The following is a 21,569-nucleotide window of genomic DNA, read 5'->3' as shown; positions in this document are numbered from 1 at the left end:
GAAGTGAGTGACTGTATGAAACTGAGTGAGATTTCCTTAATTGGCATTTAACATCTACTTAACAGTAGAAACCTAACCTGCATTTGAAACTGGCAGTATGCATGTAAAGAGTGGGAATGGCAGGGAGTAATCTTCTGAAATGTGCAAGTAAAGACTGCATTGACTTGAACCTAAAAAAAATTACGTAACTTCAGCTCTCAGTCTGTGCACACCGTAATTTTGAGCTATAAGTGTAAATAGACCTTTAGCAAACTAGGTCTTCTGAATCCCTTTTAGGTCATAATTCCAATTGAAAACATTACTGTCGACTGGTCCCAGCAGATGGCATAATTGTGATTCAGTGCAAAGATTAATTAAAAAGTGCAGCTTCTAAATAATCTCTCCAATACCTACTTGTCTTTCTTTGAACAATAATGCAAATAGTACAACACTAATAAAAGTGATTTTGCAGGAACATTATTTTTACCAAACAGTGCACAAAAGCATTCAAACTAAGACTAAGCAATTAAATTATTACAAAACAATGGTCTCACAGCAATGACGCTTTGGTCGTTATTCCATTGTTATATGAGGAAAAAGATGTCCTTGTTTATAATCTTCACTCCTTTGCCCCTGCATTCACAGGAACAGGAGGAGGCCATTTAGCTCCTCGAGCCTGTTCCTCCATTCAATAAAATTATGGCTGAGCTGTGACCATAACTCCTTATGCCTCATATCTTGTAATACCTTTGCTTCATAAAAATCTAATAACTCCTTTGCTTCATATCGTGTAATACCTTTGTTTCATAAAAATCTATCAATCTCGGTTTTAAAATTGACAATTGCTAATTTAGCACTTGGGTGTACCTACACCACAGGGACTAGAAGTGGCCCACCTTCTCAGGGGTAATTAGGGATGGGCAACAAATGCTGGCCTCACCAGCAATGCCCACATCCCAAGAACAAACAAGACAAAATGACCTGGTATCAATTGCAGTTTGGGGAAGAGGGTTCCAAACTTCCAACGCACCTCACGTGTAGAAGTGTTTCCTAATTTCACTCCTGAAAGATCTGGTTTTAAGTTTTAGACTATGCCCCCGAATTCTAGACTCTCCAAACACCAGACAAACCTCTACCTTTTTTTCATTTCCCACTTCACTGCTTAACCCTCTGTTTCATTCAGGAGAGCAGCAATCCTGGTTCAAACTACCACTGCTGCTGTGCTTCTGCCGGACACGTTTTAGTTTCTCCTCCCAAGGCACAGCACTGGTCCAGTGCTCCAATCCATGGTGCAACCTAGAACTGGCAAACTCATGCCGATAAAATTGAATAGGAATTGAAGCTGGAATTGTAACTTGGGAGCCTCTGGTTGGGAATCCAACACTTCCACAAGAATTGCATCAAGCGAGACTGTTTTGTCCTTGTTTGTTACCATAGTGTTTTGGGATCATGTTGGAAAAAATCATGGTTGTGAACCTTTGACTTATTAAAGAAGATGGATGTATTGGTGAAAGCCAAGTTTGCACATTAAAGCTGCTTAAAGGAGTTAAAGCATTGTCTTTTTGCAAAGAACTGGGTTCAAATCCTCCCAAAACAGGAGGGATAAAATGATTTTTTACTCTCTCCATTGATTGAACAATCCTCATAAATTTAGGCAGGTGGTACCTGAGCTCACTGAAGAAAATTACTCTTACAAGTCCCATTTAACTCCTGTCAGCCGACATAAGAGCCTCTTTATCTATGAACATTAGTCAAATAGGATAGAGTTTAATAGCAGAATGTGTCTTATAACAAGCACTGCTACTAGTCACTTCAATTACTTATATGTGACTCATTAACTGAAGGAACAAGTAGTCTGAATCATCATGGTTTATTATTTCACTGGCCATTGTTATCAGTTAGTTTTATGTCTTATCAAGGTGATCCTTTTATAAATGAGCCACATCTCATGCATTTCAATTTCTGTTTTGTTTTAGACCCACTTTTCTTGTTTCTGATCAGAATTTGGGCTTCTTTAAAGACCACAACATTATTTCTCATTCATTTGCATAATGCATAAGCACACAAAAACATACCTAATTCTGTAAGACTTTAAAGGTACTGCTTTATCTTTTATATCATTGGTGTCACATTTGTCGGGGGCCACTTCTCAAAGATGTTTAAATGTGTTGTACCAAATAGACCCTGATGGAGAGCCCCTCCTTTTAATTAATGTCTTTATGTGAAGTGACCTTCACTTTCTCCAGAGGTTGGCTGCCATATTAGTATGCTTGCGGTCTAGGACAGAATTGAGAGACTGGGGGTAAAAACAACTCTAGAACACTACAGCAATGCTTTTCAGCTCCCAACATTGAAGCGGGGAGTTTAGTGCTCACTGAGACATCACTAAACTAATCTTGCAGGATTTCCTAAAACCAGCTTCATGGTTAACTCCTGGTCTGAATTGGCCAGCAGGTGGGATCTTGGTATTTGCTAGGAAGGTGTGGGCACTGGGATATAACATGCAGCAGCGATTCTGAAAGGACTGAGCTCTGGGCAGCAAACTGCTTGATAACATAGAGCATCGTCAGTCACTCTCCTTCCACAGGATATATATGGCAAAGGGAGTTTTGCACGTTTGGATCCCTGGGACACCCTTGCCACAGGTGAGGTCTTCACTCTGCTGGGCAGGAGGCAATAAGTCAGAGTAAATTCTACAGTAAAGGCTAAAGAGAATGGGATCTAATGCCCTGAGTACGTGTAAAAAAAAGATACTGCATTGAAAGTGCATTAGACACAGGCTTATGTCGTAAGCTGTCAATGCATCCAACATTCCTTCACTTCTCTTCATTGGAATAAGACAGAAATACAAAAAAAATCCACAAGGGGAATACAAGGGTTGAATACACAAGATTTATTTCATGGGATGGGGAAGTTCAGAATTTTTGGGGTATTTGCTTTAGTGCTCTGTACATTATTTTGGACCCTATATTTGCATTATTTTTAATCTAAAAATTTAGTAACGCTTATTGCAGACTGATCTCTATTGCCATTAAGGATGAATTTCTTTCTTCAATTTTTACATTTTCTTTTACCCAGTTGTAGCAAATAACTTGTTACTGGAGAAAAAAATGTTTAGTTTAACTTAATTCTTCAAAAAAAAATCCTCTGAAGCAAAAAACTAGATTCAAACGGATCCTGTACAAAATTGGCTGTAATCCTTCTGTTCTCATGCAGGTCAGGGGTTAGAATGAGGGAGCACCCAGCCGAAAGGGATAATGATCGCTGTGCCCTGATGGTGACACCAAGGGTATCTAGACGCCCTCTCCACCACAAAAGATATGCCAGAAAGTAGGCAGGGCTTTCTAGCTACTTTAGTAAAAGATGTGATAGCAGTGTTGCAGAGACAGCTCATGATTCAGCACAAGGAGACACTTCAATCCCTGGAGCTTCTCACTAACTCCCAACAGCCAACTATTTTCCTTACACCTGTCACTGGGAATGCACCTAGGAGCAGCACAAGGGTAAGGCATAGAATACCCAAAACACGCCTATCACCAAGGGAAGCATTGTGCTATATACACTAATCACTTTTAGGGAATTACATTTGGTTGCATTTTATTTGCGACTGTGTTGAGAGCTTCTCTTGACAGATTAGAACAGGATATTGGTGGATCAGAGGATTGGAATCCTTGGTAGTTGAGTTAAGCCAATGTTGGTGATATGGAGAGGACTGATACATGGGCTGGATATGCTTAGTCGAAGGTCTCATGAATGGGAATCTACCATGTTGCTGCACCAATGTTTCAGAAGCAATATTTTCTGGTTGTCTGGCAGTATCTTGATCTGCTCCTGGGATGTGTGTGGTCCTTCTCAATCTCCTCCTTGTCCATCTACTCCATCGTTGAGCCTCTCTGGGTGACAGTGGTGTGTAGTGTGTAGCAGATTATGAGCGTCTCTGAGAGTCCAGAGGAGCTGCCATGGAAAATGCCTCTCATTCAGCCCAAGCTTCTGATGCTATGTCAAGATATTTATGGAGTATTAAATGCTCAGGTAAGTCCTGTATCTTTGTTCTGATGCCAGCTGTCTCCATCTTAATGCCGTCATGGGGCACCTGAAGAGGGTAAGTTTATCCCCCATCCTGTTGGCTGCCTTCTTCAGTATCCCAGATAAAGATGAAACACATGATGCTTTGTTGATCACCACAGACCACCTAAATGTTGATAAAGTTATACCTATTGGCAGTCGATGTAGGCAATAGTATAGTGTGCAGGAATGGCCATGGGCACCATCAATAACTTGGGGGCATCCTACATTGTAACCAAAATTGTTGGATCCTCTCATACAGCAGTAGAGTTTTCAGGGAAAGATAATAATGTTGCTTCTGTCAGTGATCTCCTTAATGCCACTTAACTAGTGCCGATTGGTCAGCGTTGCTGGGGTCCCTTAGAGTAGCTTGGAATGAGTTTACAACATATAAGTTCAGGATTATGGTGACCTTGACTGCTGCTGGCAGTGCCATCCCTGTAATGGAGGTTGTCATCAGGTTAGACCCAAGCAAGATGGCATCAATCCTTCACCACCACCTTCGTGAAATGGCTGCAAATACATCTCCTTCAGTCCCAGGTAGGTTGCCTTTGTCTCCATATTATATATATAATATATAGATGTGTAAGTGAGAAGGGGTGTGGCAATCCACACTGTTGCAATCAAACCTGCCTCACATCACCGCTTTCATTGTCTTCTTCCTGTAGGTCACACAAGGGGGAGAATACACTGTGAAATTCCAATATCTATAATTCTTGTTGTATTAATTATAAATCTGGCTGTCAAACTTCTGGGACAAAAATCTCCAAAATGAAACAAGCTACCAAAAGATACTGAAATATTCGGTTCTGACAAATCCAATCTGGACCCCCATTAAACACTAACGTTCCGACAATCCAGAATGTGCCTCGCCCTGCCATCTTAAATGGACAATGTGAGCACGTTGCACATTCCAGGTAGGAAAATCAGGGAATCTAGTCCCCACTAATTTGAAAATTATGTACAATTTCCTGGCTGCACAATTCACTCCATTGTCACATGTGGGGACTGAGAAATTGGCTCTGTTATTTGAAGAGTAAGTGGATAGTGTCCCTGTCTGTGAGCCAGAAGCTCCAGATTCAAGTCCCACTCCAGGACTTGATGGCCAAGGAAAGTGAGATCATTATGCGGCCAAACAGATTGATTATCAACCTGCGAATCCTTCCAACCTGTTATCAATGGCGAGCAGGAGAGATTCCTGGTCAGCTATGTGATGGAAAGAAATTGGAGTCTCTACAATCACTATCTATAGTTCCAGACTACAATACGCATGGAAAAGTGTACATTGCCACGGCATTTGGACTCTTTGGGGGAAGAGAGTGGGAGGGATGGCAGTTGGCCAGTCAGTCAGCCTGGATTGGATTGGTCCCAACAGTGCAGGATTTGATCCCTGTTCCAGCTGGGGTGGATTTGGGACATGCCTCCTTGCCCTACCCTTGGTGGAGATCGTGGCACAGTGGGTCAGACCTGTCTTTGGCAAGGGAACTCAAGGAGAAGATCTGAAGTGTGTTTTGGGTTAATTTCTATCTCTGTCTCCATGCCTCACAGTGGCAGCAGTGTGGACCATCTATAAGATGCACTGTAGGCTCCCACATTCCATGGAAGAATAACAAAATATGTAGGACTTCAGTGTACAGTCCACACCAGTTACTATCACTATTATTAGTATATATTAATATATTTAAACAATTATAGTGCCAAACAACTCACCATGCCATATAACTCTATGACAACTCATTGAAATGTTTTCAGAGCTATGAGTGTTTTTTGTTCATTCACGGGATGTGGGTTTCACTACGTGGGCCAGCATTTATTGCCCATCCCTAGTTGCCCTTGAGAAGGTGATAAGCTGCCTTCTTGAACCGCTGCAGTCTATGTGGTGTAGGTACACCCACAGTGCTGTTAGGGAGGGAATTCCAGGATTTTGACCCAGCGATAGTGAAGGAATGGCGATATATTTCCAAGTCAGGATGGTGAGTGACTTGGAGGGAAACTTGCAGGTGGTGGTGTTCCCATCTATCTGCTGCCCTTGTCCTTCTAGATGGTAGTGGTCGTGGGTTTAGAAGGTGCTGTCCAAGGAGCCTTGGTCAATTCCAGCAATGCATCCTGTAGATGGTACACACTGCTGCTACTGTGCGTCGGTGATGGAGGGAGTGAATGTTTGTAGGTGTGGTGCCAATCAGGTGGGCTGCTTGAGATGAGAATGTAGAGGAAATAGCAGAAAATTGCCCCAGTCTCCACAAAAAGATACTTTATGCAAATTGGAGGCCTTCAAATGACATAAATATACTCAACAGCTTGTCTCGAAAACATTCACTTTAGAAAGGTTGTGAAGTCTTTAGAGAGGTACAGAAAAGATTTACCACAATGGTTTCAGTAATGAGAGAATTCAGTTATGTGGATAAGTAGTTATGTGGAGCTGGGGTTATTCTCCTTAGGGAAGAGAAGATTGAGAGATTTGATAGAGGTGTTCAATATCATGAGGGGACTGGACAGAGTACATCGGGAAAAACTGTTTCTTTTGACAGAAGGATCGAGAACCACAGAACATCAAGTTAAGGTAATTGGCAAAAGAAGCAATGGCAAAATGAGGAGAAACATTTTTGCAAAGTGAGTGGTATATACTGCCCGAGAGTGTGGTGGAGGTAGGGTCAGTTGTGGCTTTCAGAAAGGAATTGGATAAACACCTGAACAGAAAATAAACAGCAGGGTTATGGGGAAAGAGTGGAGGATTGGGAATAGCTAACTTGCTCTTGCAGAGAGTCAGCATGAACACAATGGGCCAAATGACCTCCTTCCATGTTGCCATCATTCCCTGATTCTATGTTAAGAATTTAGCAGATGTTGTGAATCATTGTGTTTGCCTCAATCAATCAGAAAGCATGCTTTTATTCTGAGATTTTGACAAAGGAAGCCAGTAATCAGATTTTGACTAAGCAGAGCCAGCCAGTGATGTTGCATATGGCAATCTCTAAATTACCTCTCTAATTGCTGCACGCAATATTTGCTAAAACACCTAACCTTAATGGCATTGCAGCTATTCTTTAAAATATTTACGAGCATTTAAAGTTGGTCCTCATTTCTCAACGCCAGCTGATTTTTCAAACACGTTTTGAATCTTCTTCTAGGGGTTTGAGGCAATCTGTTGCCCACCTCGGAGTGTTGGAACTCTGAGGAATGTACTTCTTGCACCGGCTGAGGATTAAGTGCTCCTCAGGTCGCGCACCTCACAGATCAGATGCTGGGTACAGATTTCTTTGCCCAGCAACATGTAGAAGCCTCCTGTTGTATCAGTGTAACACTTCCATTTCTATTGTCAGACATAGCCGTGACCTCTCTGATCAAAGACAGCCAGTCTATTGCCAATAGTGCTGAATTACAGGCAGTTTTATGCTGCAGGCCTCCATTCACTAGGAAAGGAATCTGGTCAAACTCACTTACTTTTGACCTTCGCAGCTCGCAGATAAAAGACACTTCATCCCATTAGTCTGTCTTGGATCTTAACCCAGGTCCCCAAAGTAAAAGCAGAGTATTCTAACCCACTCAGCCTGCTAAAATCCCTAATTCTTATCATCTCTTCTCGCTGCATATAAAGCGGTGAGTCAAGTGACAGAGTAAGGCAAAAAATGTTCAGCCTTCATTCTGGTGTAACTGTCGTACCCGTCACTCTCACATCAAGCTTAAACCAGAGGATACAGATGTAAGTAATAGGATTACGAACATATATTCAATGTTATGTGTGTTATATATTTAACTCCTGTGCTGGTGCAATAAAAGTCATCATTGCACTGCTTACTTGCTCTGAACATGTACTGGAGGACCAGGTAATTTATGACCATAGCTGGCTTGCAAGTTGCACTCACTGTAATTCATTGTTTTCTGTGTTATTTTAATGCTTTTACTTATTAGTAAGGGCACGCAACTACACTCTGGGGGTTTAGACCAAGGAAGTCACCACTCAAGAGCTGGTCAGTGAGATTTTTTTAAGAGCACTCCATACATTTTGCTTTTAGCAGTGTACAGGGTTCTGAAATAATCATTTCTCTGTTAAAGGCACAGCCCCCTCACAAATATTTTCCCCAAGTGCTTGGTGCTGGACAAGCCAGATTAATGGCTTCCCCGAAGACTCGGAGAGCAGATGGGCCAAATTGATTAAGAAGGTGCCTGGGTTCAATCCCCAATCGATGCTGGATTGGCTGTGCTGTCAGGACCAACCCAGTTGGTAACAGTCTTCCCTTGCAGTCAGAAGGTTTCCACAGCTTGATGCTCCAGTGCAGGACTGAGGGAGTGCTGTTCTGTTGGAGGTGCAATCTTTTGGATGAGGTGTTAAACCCATGCTCTCAGATGGACATAAAAGATTCCATGGCACTAGTTTGAAGAGCTGAGGAGCTCTCCCTCATGACCTGATGAATAGTTATCCCTCAACCCAACATCAATTTAACAGATGATCTCATCACTATGTTATTGCTGCTGGTGGGAGCTTGCTGTGCACAAATTGGCTGCCACCTTTCCTACATTACAACAGTGACTACAATTCAAAAGTGCTTCGTTGGCTGTAAAGCGCGTTGAGAGGTTCTGAGATTGTGATAGGTGACGTGTAAATGAAATTTCTTTCTTTATAACATGGTGCTACGTTGATGACTTCCTAAATAACCTACATGTTGAGTATGTTTAAGTTTGTGCAGAGCCTCTCCCACTCCCCCATCCAAGGCAACTAATATTGCACTGGGGCAATGTTGTGCCACAAGGGTGGTAACTGAAAGGGTGCAGGTGTGATTCTGGAGTTGCCCTTCTCCTGGATGAGCTGCTGAGCCAGCTAAGAGCCTCATCTACCCTTGATATCGCTGTCCAGCCCGTTGACACTATTGGTAACCTTCAACATTATCAGCCGATGAATACCTTGCTAGCTAACCCATAGCTGGGGCTTTGAAATCAGAGCTCCTTCTGCTAAGTAGACTGCCAATTAAGGCTGGCGAGTGCCACCAACCTGGTGCTGTCTGGTTTCGAGGCACCTGCCTCCGAACCTCTGCCCAGAGTTTGAACCAGGGATTGCCTCATGAAACTGGGAAGTCAGAGTTTGGTTAGGAGAGGAGCTAATTACTAGACCCAGCCTTCGAGGCTGTGAAGGGGAAGCTGGAACAGCTGCCCAGTGACCTGAATGAGTAGTGTGAATGTCAGATAAGGACAGGGTTAGGTTTAGCTATGATGGACCCAATCTTAAATCACTGTCAGGATTCACATATAAAAAGGATGCAATGAATCACTCAAAACTGCACCCACTGAGGTGACTATGACCCTTTGCCTGTGGAACTTTGCCCAGTGAGGAATGGATGCTTTCTGAAGAAGAGAGAAAATTGTCAAGCAAAATAAAAAAGGATGGATTGTCTAAGTATAAAGTCCTTTTGCTGATCCTGATGATGAGTCTGTCACGTTCACAGCTAAGGACAAGTTAGGAAGGTGGGGTTTGTGTTCGTACAGCTGATCTCAGCTCTTCACTCCTGCATTCTGACCCTCTGTAGTAAGAAATCAAGTGAGTCATAGCCATAGTACATAAACTATGGGCTATAAACTAATCATCCCAGATTTGCACCAAGTGTGGCAACAGACGGGAAAAAGGACATTTTACAGATTTTCACGTCGCTTCCCACCTCATTAATTATGCATCCACAGGAAACACGCTGACTCGCTGCCAGGCAGCCTCTGAAACACCCACCACGCTGTTACCTCACTGTTTCCTCACACCGGGTCCCATATCTAAACTGCAGCCACACGCACAGTTTTCAATGCTTGCAGCCCAGAACTGCTCCAGTGAAGACATGGCCCCGAAAGCCAAGAAGATTTCAGTAACTAGTCACTGGACTGCCTTTTGGAGGCCCACCTTGATATCTTCTCCACCCCCACCACCCCCCACCCCACTCTGGCTGCAGGAGGTCCAGCAGTCTCACCACTCTGGCTTGGGAGACGGTGGCTGTGGTGGTCAGTGCCAACGCTGTATACAAGAGGTCAGCCATCCCGTGCAGAAAGAGGGCGAATGATCTCATCTGTGTCGCCAGGGTATGGCAACCATCTCATCACTCCAAACTCACACACTCACACACTTTCACTGGCATCGCGCTCACTGCCAGCTCAAGGGACATCACCACTGACCGTGAGCGTTGGCCGAAGCAAGGTAGGCAAATGTACCTCCAAGTCCCGAGTGAAGTGCAGCTCACCAGGTGCCAATATGCTCGGATGACCCAGCGTGAGAGAATGATTCCGGCGAGCAGGGCTTAGAATTATATACAGATGTACTAAAACATCTGGTGGCGAGAAATGTAGACTGCCATTGACGGGCAGAGCAAACAATTGCAAACTGGTTTTACGACGGCATGAAACTGATTTTTGGCCTTCCCGCCATATTGTCCCCTCACACCCACCATGACACCCGAGGCCAATGGGCACAGGAAATTCCGCCCTATATCTTTCAAACAACGGCCAACACTATTCAAACTTGAATATCTCATTAATAGAAATAATATGCATCCAAAGCACTTTTAGTTACTACTCAAGCATGAGGGGAGTGCTTAGCAAGTACGGATCAGTGAAACTTCAAGTCAAGTATTGTAGCGCAACAGTACTGAATAGCCAGGATTGTGCCATATAGTCACTGATGTGAATGCCACACATTGATTGACACTCTCATGTATGAGATGTGAGGAGTTCTGTCAATCGGGCTGTCTTTTGAAGGAGTGGATCACAGACCACCAGTTGGGAAGGGAGTTGGGGAAGGTAGACATTTACAGCAATCCATAAAAAACTGCACACCTGCCAACTCAACATGACATTGACCCCTTGGAGTTCAAAAAGTCAACCCTGACAGAAACGGTGCCAACCATTGACTAAACTGGGCTATGATGCTCATAGCGTGTGGAATTAGATTCCGGTGGAAATAAATCTCCAGTTGTTTCCACCTAGTATGAGCTGTGTTAAGTCAGGTTTTACATCGAATTAATCAGCCTCGGCTTTTAGTGTTTCAATAAAAGTAAAAAAAAAATCAACGCAAGTCTATTCACCTCCCAGCCTTTTGCAATCTGTGCCACTGTTTTCCGCTAAAAATCCCAGTCTGACCTTGTCACTTCGGCCCTGTGGAAATGCGTCTCCTATCGGCGCAGCGTAGTTGGAGGGTGGAGGTCATTCAGCTCCTTGACAATCCTCACTTGCCAAAGGAGGACTCATAGCAATGAGCAACCTTGGGATAAAAGCGAAAAGGAGGGAGAGAGAGAGAGAAACAAATAAAAGCTGCCAGTGCTGAAATATTGAGTTAAAATGGGCCAAAAAAATAGATTAAATATAAGGGGAAGGGGAGGTTAGCAGAAGTGGGGAAAAAGAAAGGACATTGCGCTCATTGGCAAATTCACACACAAAAAAAGTAACATTTTCAACTGGTAATCCCAACTCCCGGCGCGCTGCTTTCCCGACTCACTGGCTGGAAGTGGCTCAACTTCTTGTTCCATTTCAAAGGCGGCATTCTGCGCGGGAGTTCCTGACGCAATGACCACGCCCCCCCTCCCTCTCCTCCTCCTCCCTGTCTCAGTGTTCGATCTCCATGACGACGGGCAGTATCCAATGAGGGAGGGGGGAGTGGGGGGGAGGAGGTTGTTCCCGGCGCTCCGCTCCCGCGCTCCTGGAATCCAGGCCGGCTTTTGCGAGCTGCACCCGCGGAGTTGGAGAAATGGACAAAATTCAATAATACGGAAAAAAAAATCCCAACCAAGTTCAACGCGCATGCTCCAAAAAAAACCCAACCATCCTAACACACACATCGAAAAGTCACCGAAAGCTGCCCAACTGCAGGTAACGATCTCAGATCTTCCCTTATTTCACCCCCCCAACCCCCTCCTCCTCTCTCTCTCCCCCCCCCCTCATTTTTAAACACCCCCCCCCCCTCCCCAAATCAATGAATTGTTTGGGAAAGATGCCTGACAATAGCAATAGGTTTTAGAGAGGGCGAAGTGTGTCTCTCACTGTTGCTGCCAGTTTAATGTGTTCTTGCTATATTCTGTGTATCTGTCTGTGTGCGCGATCAATCAATTAGCTTTAAGTTTAAAATCATGCTGCTTTATTTTTCGACAAATAATTCTGCGGCTGGCTCTCGCATCTTTTTTTTTTAAATTTTCTCAATAACTAAAGTGGGGGTTGCAAACTTGGGGACTGCAAGGGAGGAGAGGGTAATAGTGCTCACCCCTAATTGCTGTGACTTTAATTTGATCTTGGCTTTCTGTCTATTTGTGTAATATCTATCTTGTCTGCACTGGGCACCCTTTCGATCGTTCACTCAGCTTGAGTTTAATGTCATCTACGTGGAGCTTCCCCCCCCCCCCTCTCTTCATTCCCAAATTATTAAAACCTTGTAAATGACAGGAGTGATGCGGATGAGAGCAGAGTGATGTTCCCTTTCATCCCTCCTCATGAGTTTTGTGTGATCTTGCACTGTGTAAACCTGCGATTAGCCTCTTTATTTCACACATAACCAACTCAGAGAGTTTGTATTCGATGTGTCTTCACAAGGGCTTGTGGATTAGACTGGAGACTCTTTTTGTGTGTGTGTGTGTTTGTGTGTTTATGGGGAAGGGGATGAGTTTAATTTACGATCTTGTCTTAAATATTGTAATAAGTGATACATATCTACGACAGATTTATTTTTTTATTTGTGTTTCTGGAGGGAGCTCTTAAAGAAATTGGCACTGGAAGAAGTACAATTGCTAAAACCTGACTGCGGGGGAATATTTTGCCGTGTATAAGTTTAGTGAGAGCGGTCTTGTCATTCAAGTGTGTGATGTATGTAGCGTGATCGTGGAGTCAGTTGGTTATGGAGGGTTAGGTAGAGAGAAAATAAAGGGAGCACCTATAAGATCAGCACCCCCTCCCCTCCTCCCTTTTTCCCCCTGAGTTTGGTCAGTGTAAAAGTTCATTACTATGAGGGTGTTTGTGAGTGAATCTGATCCCGTTGAAGACTACTGTATATGTTTTTGGCCGGCTTACTTCGATACAAAGTTCCGTGCGAACGAGCCGAGCGATCACAAGCCTAATTACCCTGGAGTGTAGGAGATTATTTGGTTCTTGCGCTACGAAAAGGCGAAAGAAAACAAGGTTATTTTTACAATGGCATTTTCAGAATGTGCAGCGTGATTTGTAGTTTGCGTCAGTTGGTGGGGACGGCAGAGGGGGAAATGGGGCACATTTTAGCAGAAAGCGAAAATGATCCTTTTTTGGGTTGGGGGGGGGCGGTGGGTGGGGGTTGGGTGGTGGTGGGTGGTTAACTTTCGTCCGACTATAACAGGTGCCGGAGCGGTCAATCAATCTTGGCTGGGAGCTTCCAGCGAGAGAGTGAGAGAGAGAGAGAGAGGGGGGAAAATAAGGGACTTTTAAATCTGCCCAACAAGGAGGAAATATTTGACCCGAGGCAATCCTAAAAAAAAAATCGTCCCGCTGTGTCCTCCCCCCCCACCCCTTTCACTTCTCCGCTCTTCCTTCCCCCACCTCTTTCTGCAGATCAATGAATCCATTTAAACGGAATGCCCCTTTTGTCGAAGCCAGATACCCTTGCCTGTTGTTAAAAAAAAACCCTGTTGAGCACTTTACCCAGCTTTTTAAGCAGCCAGGCAGCAAGTTGCTTTTTTAACTGGGGGAGGTGGGGGTTGGGGAGGAGGAGGAGGAGGAGAGATCGACATTAGTTTTAAAAGTTTAACCTCCATCCGCTGGAAATTGACATTGTTTAAGAGCAACTTTGTAATCAAGTTACAAGCGAACGCCGCCCTCCTCCCCTCGATGCCTTGTTTAATTTATCATTTTTAATTCTACTGATGATAATCTGCCCAGGTTTCCATGGATACATAAACTGATCGAATTTAGAACGCCAAATTTGATGAGCCTTTAAAATACATACAGCCTTAAAGGCTGTACTCTCTCCCCTGCCATCTCGCCTCATTGCTTAATGATTATGTTGTTTTTCCACCAAATATGTCATATCCATGGCGACCGTGGAGGTTTTATTGTCTTTTTCAAGCAATAGCTCACATAAGTAATTAATGACCTTTTTTTTCCCCTCTTTGAGCACAGTCAATGTCATCTTGCTGTTTTATCTTGTGTCATAATTTAAAACATTGGGCAAATATTAGCTGGATTACAAAGATATTCCAAAAGAAAACAAAATACTTTGCCAGGGAAAACTAAGTTTAAAACTAAAGCTAAATCTTATGTCCTTTCAGTGTTTTGTATTTTATTTCTTTATTGCTATTTGTATCGGGTTCATGTGCAAATACGACACAAATCTAATTTTAACCTGTTTAATTTTAATTGAAATATTCCACAATATTTCCTCCAACTGTCACAATGTAGGAAGATATTGCAACCTGTCACACAGAAGTTATAATTGTGTATAATGACTGACATATCTATTAAACAGAAATTTATTGTTAAAAGTCACTGTTCAGGATTGAGTACAGTAAGTGTGGCAAAAATAGATGTGTTTTTTTCCAACCTTTAATATTTGCTTATCAGCAATTCCAAATTGCAGTGCAGATTAGTCAGAATCACAATGTATTTTTCCAGATAATCGCAGGTACAGATAATTGGAAGTCAATAATTAAAAAGTTACATTGTCCAAGGTGCAGAAAAAAAAATCAGGGTGGAAATGGATGATTCAGGAAACCTGCAGTGTACCATAATCCTGGCCTTTCCATAATAATATTAAAGTCAACAAGAGGAGATTGTTCCACCTGGTTTAAGTTTGTGTAATTATTAATCTCAATTGTTCTGTATGTGGAATTGATATTGTGATATTATTTCCTGACCGTCACCACTCGAAATCTACTGGAGCACCATAGCGTAATGGCTAGTTAATTTAAACTCCTCACGTTGACTTACAAATGACAGGCAATTGTTGGAAAAAAGGACACTGCAGCCCGAGATGCAATCAGCTTAAAAACAAAACTGAGCTGTTGACTCTTCGGAAGGTCTTGTGCACTGTGTGCACCAACCTTATGATTTACATAGTTAAACAAAACTTGTTCATTGTTCATTCTTTCATTCTGTTTGCAATAGAGAAACGTATCTTGTACGTTGTTCCTGTAAATGAGATCTTGTGGCCTGTGAATGGTCAGACTGTAATATACAGCTAACACCACCATCAGGGGAAAAGTTAAGATTTCCCCCTGTTGCCCTTGGTCAATGTTGTTGTCTGTTTTCAAGATCTGTCCTAAATGCCTTTGAAAAAAAAAAGCATGCACTGGGAAAATGACGATTTGCCTCTTTAGAGCTAATTATCATTCTTAATAAGTATTAAAGGAATGAGACAGCATTGCTAGTATTACAGGGTAATCCTGCCATTGCTCAAGGTGAGAGTATCTTCAGGACAGAGGCTTCAACAGAGGAGGCAGACTCATGATTTCGGTAGGAGATTTTGTTTCCTGAACACAGCACAGGGTGGGGTGGATTGTTTTGATTGATTGGCAGCTGTCAGTCAATCCAGGATGATGTTGAGGAGGCAGGCAAAGCAGGGTCAAAACTTCACATCCACTTATTCAAATCCTCCTGAGCTTTCTTCTATATATCGACCCTCTCTGTGTTTCTCTCTGGGTTTTTTTTTTCTGTAGCTGTTGTCAGTTGTTTTATTTGTGTTCATGTGGATTGTTTCATATTGGAGCAGTCCAAATGATCCCAGTCTGCACTTAGTTCTCTCTATTTTTAAATGCCTTCACCTGTTTTACATTTATCTTATTCTGAAATGCTAAAAAAAACTGTTTTCAAGAGAAAGTAATTCATTCTGTGTAATATCTTAGTTAAAAAAAAAACAACTGAAGAACCTCAAACAATTGTCAACAGCCCATGTACCTATTGCAGAAACAAAGAATGATGAATTGAAAGAAATCTCTGTTTATCTCTGTTGTAAGATTAATATTACAATCCTCCAACTGACCAAGGACAGTTCAATATGTAATGTCATGCAATAGTGTCTGGTATATAGTGGATAAAGTGATTCTCTAATTACGTAGTCAAAAAAAACCTAATGTCCCAATTCACCTGCTGTGTAACTGATCAGAATGGTGCTCTAGTTATGGGATTCCTATGCTTTAAAGCAAAAAAAAAACTGAACACTAATGTGCTATTGTTTAATCTGTAAGGAGCGATGGGATTGTGCCTTATAATATTTAATGGAAAGATTATTAATAAGCAGTGGGATTATTAAGAAGCTATGATTTGAGTGCTCTCTTTGAAATAATTTGAGGAAGAATAGTGGCTAGCAGCAAACTTAGTAGGAGTGAAGTCATTCTGTGTGATAACAGCATGCTATGATGGCAAGGAGGTACTGAAAGTAGTGCACTTGAAAATAAGGCCCATGAGGTGCACAGAAATTCTAAATGCTAAGTGTGAAAACTCTGTCACATTTGTGTGCATACAACATCCAATTCAAATGACGAAAGATATAAAACTTATATTTTTACAAACCAGAGCCTCAGCACACACAGTCACATTGGAGTTCCTTTGCACCCTGTCAGATCGTCAAATCTTTCTATGCTACCTTGAGTTCTGTTTGTAAAATTTTAATGCATCTGCAATTTAATCAGATGAAAATGAATTGAAAAAAGTTTTAACAGCTTTAATCATTTATCTATGGAGTAATAGTTAGAGTGGAGATAGGGGACTTTAATAACATTAAAGTGCAATGTGCAGTCTTTTATTCCATCATAAAATTTGTTGGAACATTTCTTATAACCATGATAGAAACCAATGTCTCTAGTCATAAAGTACCTAATCTGTTTTTGCACTCATTTTTTAACTGCATAATTTAAAAAATATGTTCATTCTAGCTCAGCTATAGGGAAGCACTCAGTTTCAGTCCATTTCGAAAAATATAAAGTCAGCCCCCATTCAGGTTCACAACCCAAAGAAGCAGCAAAGGACAAAAACTGTATCAGATGGTTTTATGAGCCATTCTTTCAGTCAGTATCATGAAGACAGTATTTCCTGATTCTTTGGCTGCTGCATCATTCCAGTTTTTCTCTCCCCACTCTTCTAAAGGTGTTGACTTCAGCCAGTCTCCAGTATCTGACCCAAGTGATCACACTTCCAGTGTCACTCTTGACGGTGGAAGTTGACAAGGTGTTCAGATGCCAGGGCAATGAAAATTCGGATTCTGCCCTCACTTGACACCTGCACTATGCCTTTCCACTAAACAGCAATGAGGAGCAGGAACCCTGGCTTTGAGGCCAAAGATGCTGAAGCCAGTTATCATGACCCTGCCATGACCTCAGCTGAGAACAGCTAACTTTGTGAAGACTGGGGAGTTGAACCTGGGCCTTCCTGGTTTGTAACGCGCAGCTACTCACTGGATGAAATAGCTGAGCCACCACTGCAGCTCCCAATGTACCCTTTCCACATTGAGCTGAGTGTTCAGTATGGACTGTATCACATCACTTTCTCCATTCATTGAGGTGCTAGTTGGTGATGGTCGGTAACTCCCAAACGCAGCGAAGCTCCTGATCTTGTATGCTTTTGTGGTGACGTGTGCTTTGAACTATGTTTTACTATAAAAAGGTTCCATTGTATATGTGTAAATATTGTCACATGATTGGGAAAAGAAGTTAACAAGGTTGGCTTTTCTGGACTGTTCTAGTTTATCACTGTTCTGTGTTATATTTATTCTGGGCCTGTGGATTTCACATCATGGATATCAATTTGATAATCTTACACTTTACAAATTTCTGTAAGAAAATGATATTCTCACAGAACGATTAGTAAGAGGCCACTACACATACCATCCAATATTGCTCAAGATAGTAATTCAATCACTTGCGTAGGCATTTTCCCTCCTCAGCTTAAAAATAAATAAGAGTATTAGACATACAAATACATGCATGTGGAATCTGGATTTTATTTCAGTCACGAGAAAGGGCTACATTGCTCACTTGTGAAACAAAATACACATTCCAGTGCCGAGCATGCAATGTGCTACACCAGTGTTGACAAATTCCCTTGAGTATCCCTGTTTTTCTAGATTGCAAACACTTCAACTCCAGTTTCTGCTCTTCCTGGTATATTAATTCCGTGTTATATATCGCTCGTAAATGTATTATTTAACTATACAAAAACTTATAAATTGACTGGTAATGTGGTTGAATGAGCAGCTGCTGGCAGCCAGGTTTCTAGCAGTTACTCACAGCTCGGTTCAGCACCATGACAGTTATTAAATAAAAAAATGAAGAATACAGTTGGTTTAAAGTGCATTACATCCTATTTTCCCCAAGGACCACCCCCCTCCCTTCACTTTATTCTTCTCTCATTACATTCTGTAGGTGTTGCTTCACTCCAAAAGACAAATCATATATGGGGTTTGTCCTGACCTGACATTGCCAAGTTAACATCTAATGACATCTAAGGTGATGTGAATCACTTCAGTGTTTTAACTGAGAAGTCATTCTAACACTCTGGCTTTCCTTTCATCCATAATTCCCAACATGTCTTTGGGGTTTTCCTTATTTGTTAAAATGCATTTGCGTGACCTCTAACACTTCTGCGGCCAATTTGAGTCTTTACTGTGAACATTGAGATTGGGAATAACAGTTATTTTTTGCATTGCTTCCTCTCCTGCTAAAAGGTAGCATGTCCAGGGGGTAGTGGTGGAGAGACGGGAGTGGGGGCCAGGGTGTGGGGTGGGAGTAGGAAAAATTTGGCAAGTGGGTTATCAGGAACCAAAGGTAGAAACCAATTTAAGATGTACATTATATCTGAACCCTAGCACGCTCAAGAAGAAAATCCTGTCAACTGTCATCAAAACATTGTGTCAAGCACAAACAAAAACAAAAAGTGCCGGAAAAACTCAGCAGTTCTGGCAGCATCTGTGGAGAGAGAAACTGAGTTAACGTTTCCAGTCTGTATGACCCTTCTTCAGAGCTGAAGAGAAGGAGAGATGTGATGGATTTTACATTGTTTAAGAGGGAGTGGAGCAGGTGGAACAAAATAGAAGGTCAGGGATAGGTGGGAGCTCAGGAGGTGATTGATAAAGATGTCATGGACACAGAGCAAAGGGAGTGTTAATGGTGGTGTTAAAGAATAAAGAAGGTTTCTGATAGTGGCATAATGGTAACCAGGCCGTAAAGTGTTAAGTTTAAAAACAAGGCAGTTTACAAAATAGATAGCCTGTCACTATAAAATAATCAACAACAGTATACATTGGCTTTTTTTTTTGATTGAAGAAACAGTACTGAATGCATGTAGTGGAAATCTGTAACTCTGTCCTAAGGAACTGGAGCTAGGTAAATTGAAAACTTCAAAACTGAGATTATTAGGTTTTTGTTTGCTGAGGAAGTTAAGAGTTATGGATCCAAAGTGAATAGGTGGGGTGAAGGTACAGAACAGCCATGATCTAACCCAGTGATAGGCAACATAGGCTAATGAGTGCCCCTCCTTCATCAACGGGGCTGCAAGGCTGAAATCGGGCATGTGCGCTTACCATGACCCCTAGGGATAAGACTTTGCGGGGCCTCCTGATTGAACCATAGCGGCACTTTGATTGGACGTATAGGGAGCGCACGGCTCTCACGGTCAGTGTTATGTCCAATCAGCACACACGTCACTTCCCGTGCCCCTGCTTTGCGTGCGTATCGATTTAGTAATACCGCTAGGGAAAAAAACCACGTGGAAAGAAACCAGTGCATCTGGCGACCCTGCGCATGGATAAACCGTCCACAAAACGTCTCGCGGGCCACACTCGGAACCGTGATGGGTTGCATGCAGCCTGAGGGCCACAGTTTGCTCATCACTGATCCAACCGAATGGTGGGGCAGGCGCAATGGTCCGAATAGCTCCTGTTCTGATGCCGCATCCTAGGTTCCTACATGATTCCTCAGAGAGCTTTAATTACTTTGAAAATCTGTGTCACTCACGTTGCCTCGGTAAACCGGCTGCACTTTTCTCTTTAGATTGAAACTAGGTTGAAATGGCTCAGCATCTTGTTTCTGGGCCACGAGCAGGGAGTGCAAAAGATTTTGGATTTTGTTCCAAAGTCTTGTTCATTATCAGACCTCTGTTCACTGCAAAGAAGTTAAAGTGCTAAGTGGGAATTCCTGTTGTAGGATTCTTCCCAACATGGGAGTGGAATTTTGCTGTTGTGATTGGGGCACAAGATACTGGGCAGAAATATACCAGAGTGATCACACTTCACTGGCTTCCTGATGACAAAGACCAGTAAGAAACAGATCAGTGAAATCAGAAAGAACTCTTAGTGCACAAGGACATTTTGATACTGGTTGTAACTATGTAACTTTCTATAAAAGGCTGTCTTAATTTATAACCACCATAAAAAGGTATTAGTATCAACGGGACTTTGACATCTCAAACCCTTTCTATTCCCTCTTTTATTGTTCTCTCCTTTGCACAAATATGGTCAAATTAGTGTTGTTTTACTGCCCATCAAAGGTCCATTCTGCGCATAGTCGTATCTATTTGGAGCATTTCAGGCCTGACAAGAGAATCTTTACTGACAAACACTAATTGAGTTATCAGCAAAACAACTTTCATTCAATGGGTTTGTGACAACCCGAACAGAATTTTCAAAGCAAAATGCGTGAGGTTAGATTTATTGCACTTAGTCACTTTTGAGGTGCAGTGACCGCTCTCATGTAGGCGGATGCGGCAACCATTTTTCACAAAGCAAGATCCCACAAAACCAATGAAATGAATGACCACTGAATCAGTTTGTGGCCTAGGGAGGCTGCTGCTCCTTATGCCGTGGGACTTTTATGGTCCACCTGAATGACCAGCCTAGATAACATGATCCAAGCCTAGAGAAGAACATGAACCCACAGCTTTCTGCCTTCGAATGTGGTGACTGAGCCAAGCTGACACGATAAGCAATGGGTAGGGTGGGGGAGGGGAGGGGAGGGAGTGAGGGTGCAGTGGGGTGGGGGGGTGGGTGAGGGAAATGATGCATCTCTTTAAATAGATTGTCCCTTCCAGAGATCTTCACTCTGTGAACTGATTCTGTTCTGTTGGGCCCAGAGTCCATGTTTAGGATGGGGTTTTTGTTGACCCCACTGGGTTGACCCATAAAACACTAAATGCTGATGAAAATTCTTCGCTCAAGTGTAAAATTGAGCCAACAGAGATGAAACTTTAGACCTATTTCTAAAAATAATTTCTATTTGTTGGACAGCCTGTCAGTGACAGTTTTTGCAATAGGGTTGACAGCAGAGGCCCCATCCCCCAACACATAAGACGGCAAGTGTGTAAGTGTACTCCATTTATCTGACAATGGCTGTGATGAGACTTTAATCACTCTGGATATCACACGGTGGGATCCACCAAGAACTGCTATTGCCATTAAACCATAAATTCAACTTTTAACATAGCAGACATATCTTAACTACAACTTAATGAATCTTCTGTAACCATGCCATAAATACAGCACTAACAAAACTGAAGATAAATTTCATCTGCCCTTTAATCAACAGAAGAATAAGTAAGATATAAAAGAAAAAGATGTTCAA

The 21,569-nt window shown here is 42.4% G+C and overlaps 1 protein-coding gene and 1 long non-coding RNA gene across 2 annotated transcripts in view; one reads left to right on the top strand and one right to left on the bottom strand.

The window, feature by feature from the left end:
* Window positions 1–434: 434 nt before the first annotated feature.
* On the bottom strand, window positions 435–11,662 carry LOC121288185. Its single transcript, XR_005945329.1, has 2 exons — window positions 11,097–11,662; window positions 435–4,706 (listed from the first exon to the last, which is right to left on the bottom strand). It is a non-coding gene; the product is annotated as an uncharacterized LOC121288185 (long non-coding RNA).
* A 15-nt stretch (window positions 11,663–11,677) lies between these two features.
* Window positions 11,678–21,569, top strand: part of casz1 (castor zinc finger 1) — a 383,715-nt gene continuing 373,823 nt past the window's right edge. The window contains exon 1 of the mRNA XM_041206599.1: window positions 11,678–11,877. The gene's annotated coding sequence lies outside the window, so the exon portion shown is untranslated. The remainder of the gene's footprint in view (window positions 11,878–21,569) is intronic.

Source organism: Carcharodon carcharias, chromosome 15 (genome assembly GCF_017639515.1).
Source record: "Carcharodon carcharias isolate sCarCar2 chromosome 15, sCarCar2.pri, whole genome shotgun sequence".
NCBI classification, from domain to species: Eukaryota; Metazoa; Chordata; class Chondrichthyes; order Lamniformes; family Lamnidae; genus Carcharodon; species Carcharodon carcharias.
The sequence above is the reverse complement of the archived record's forward strand: the minus strand, read 5'-3'. Positions and strand labels throughout refer to the sequence as shown.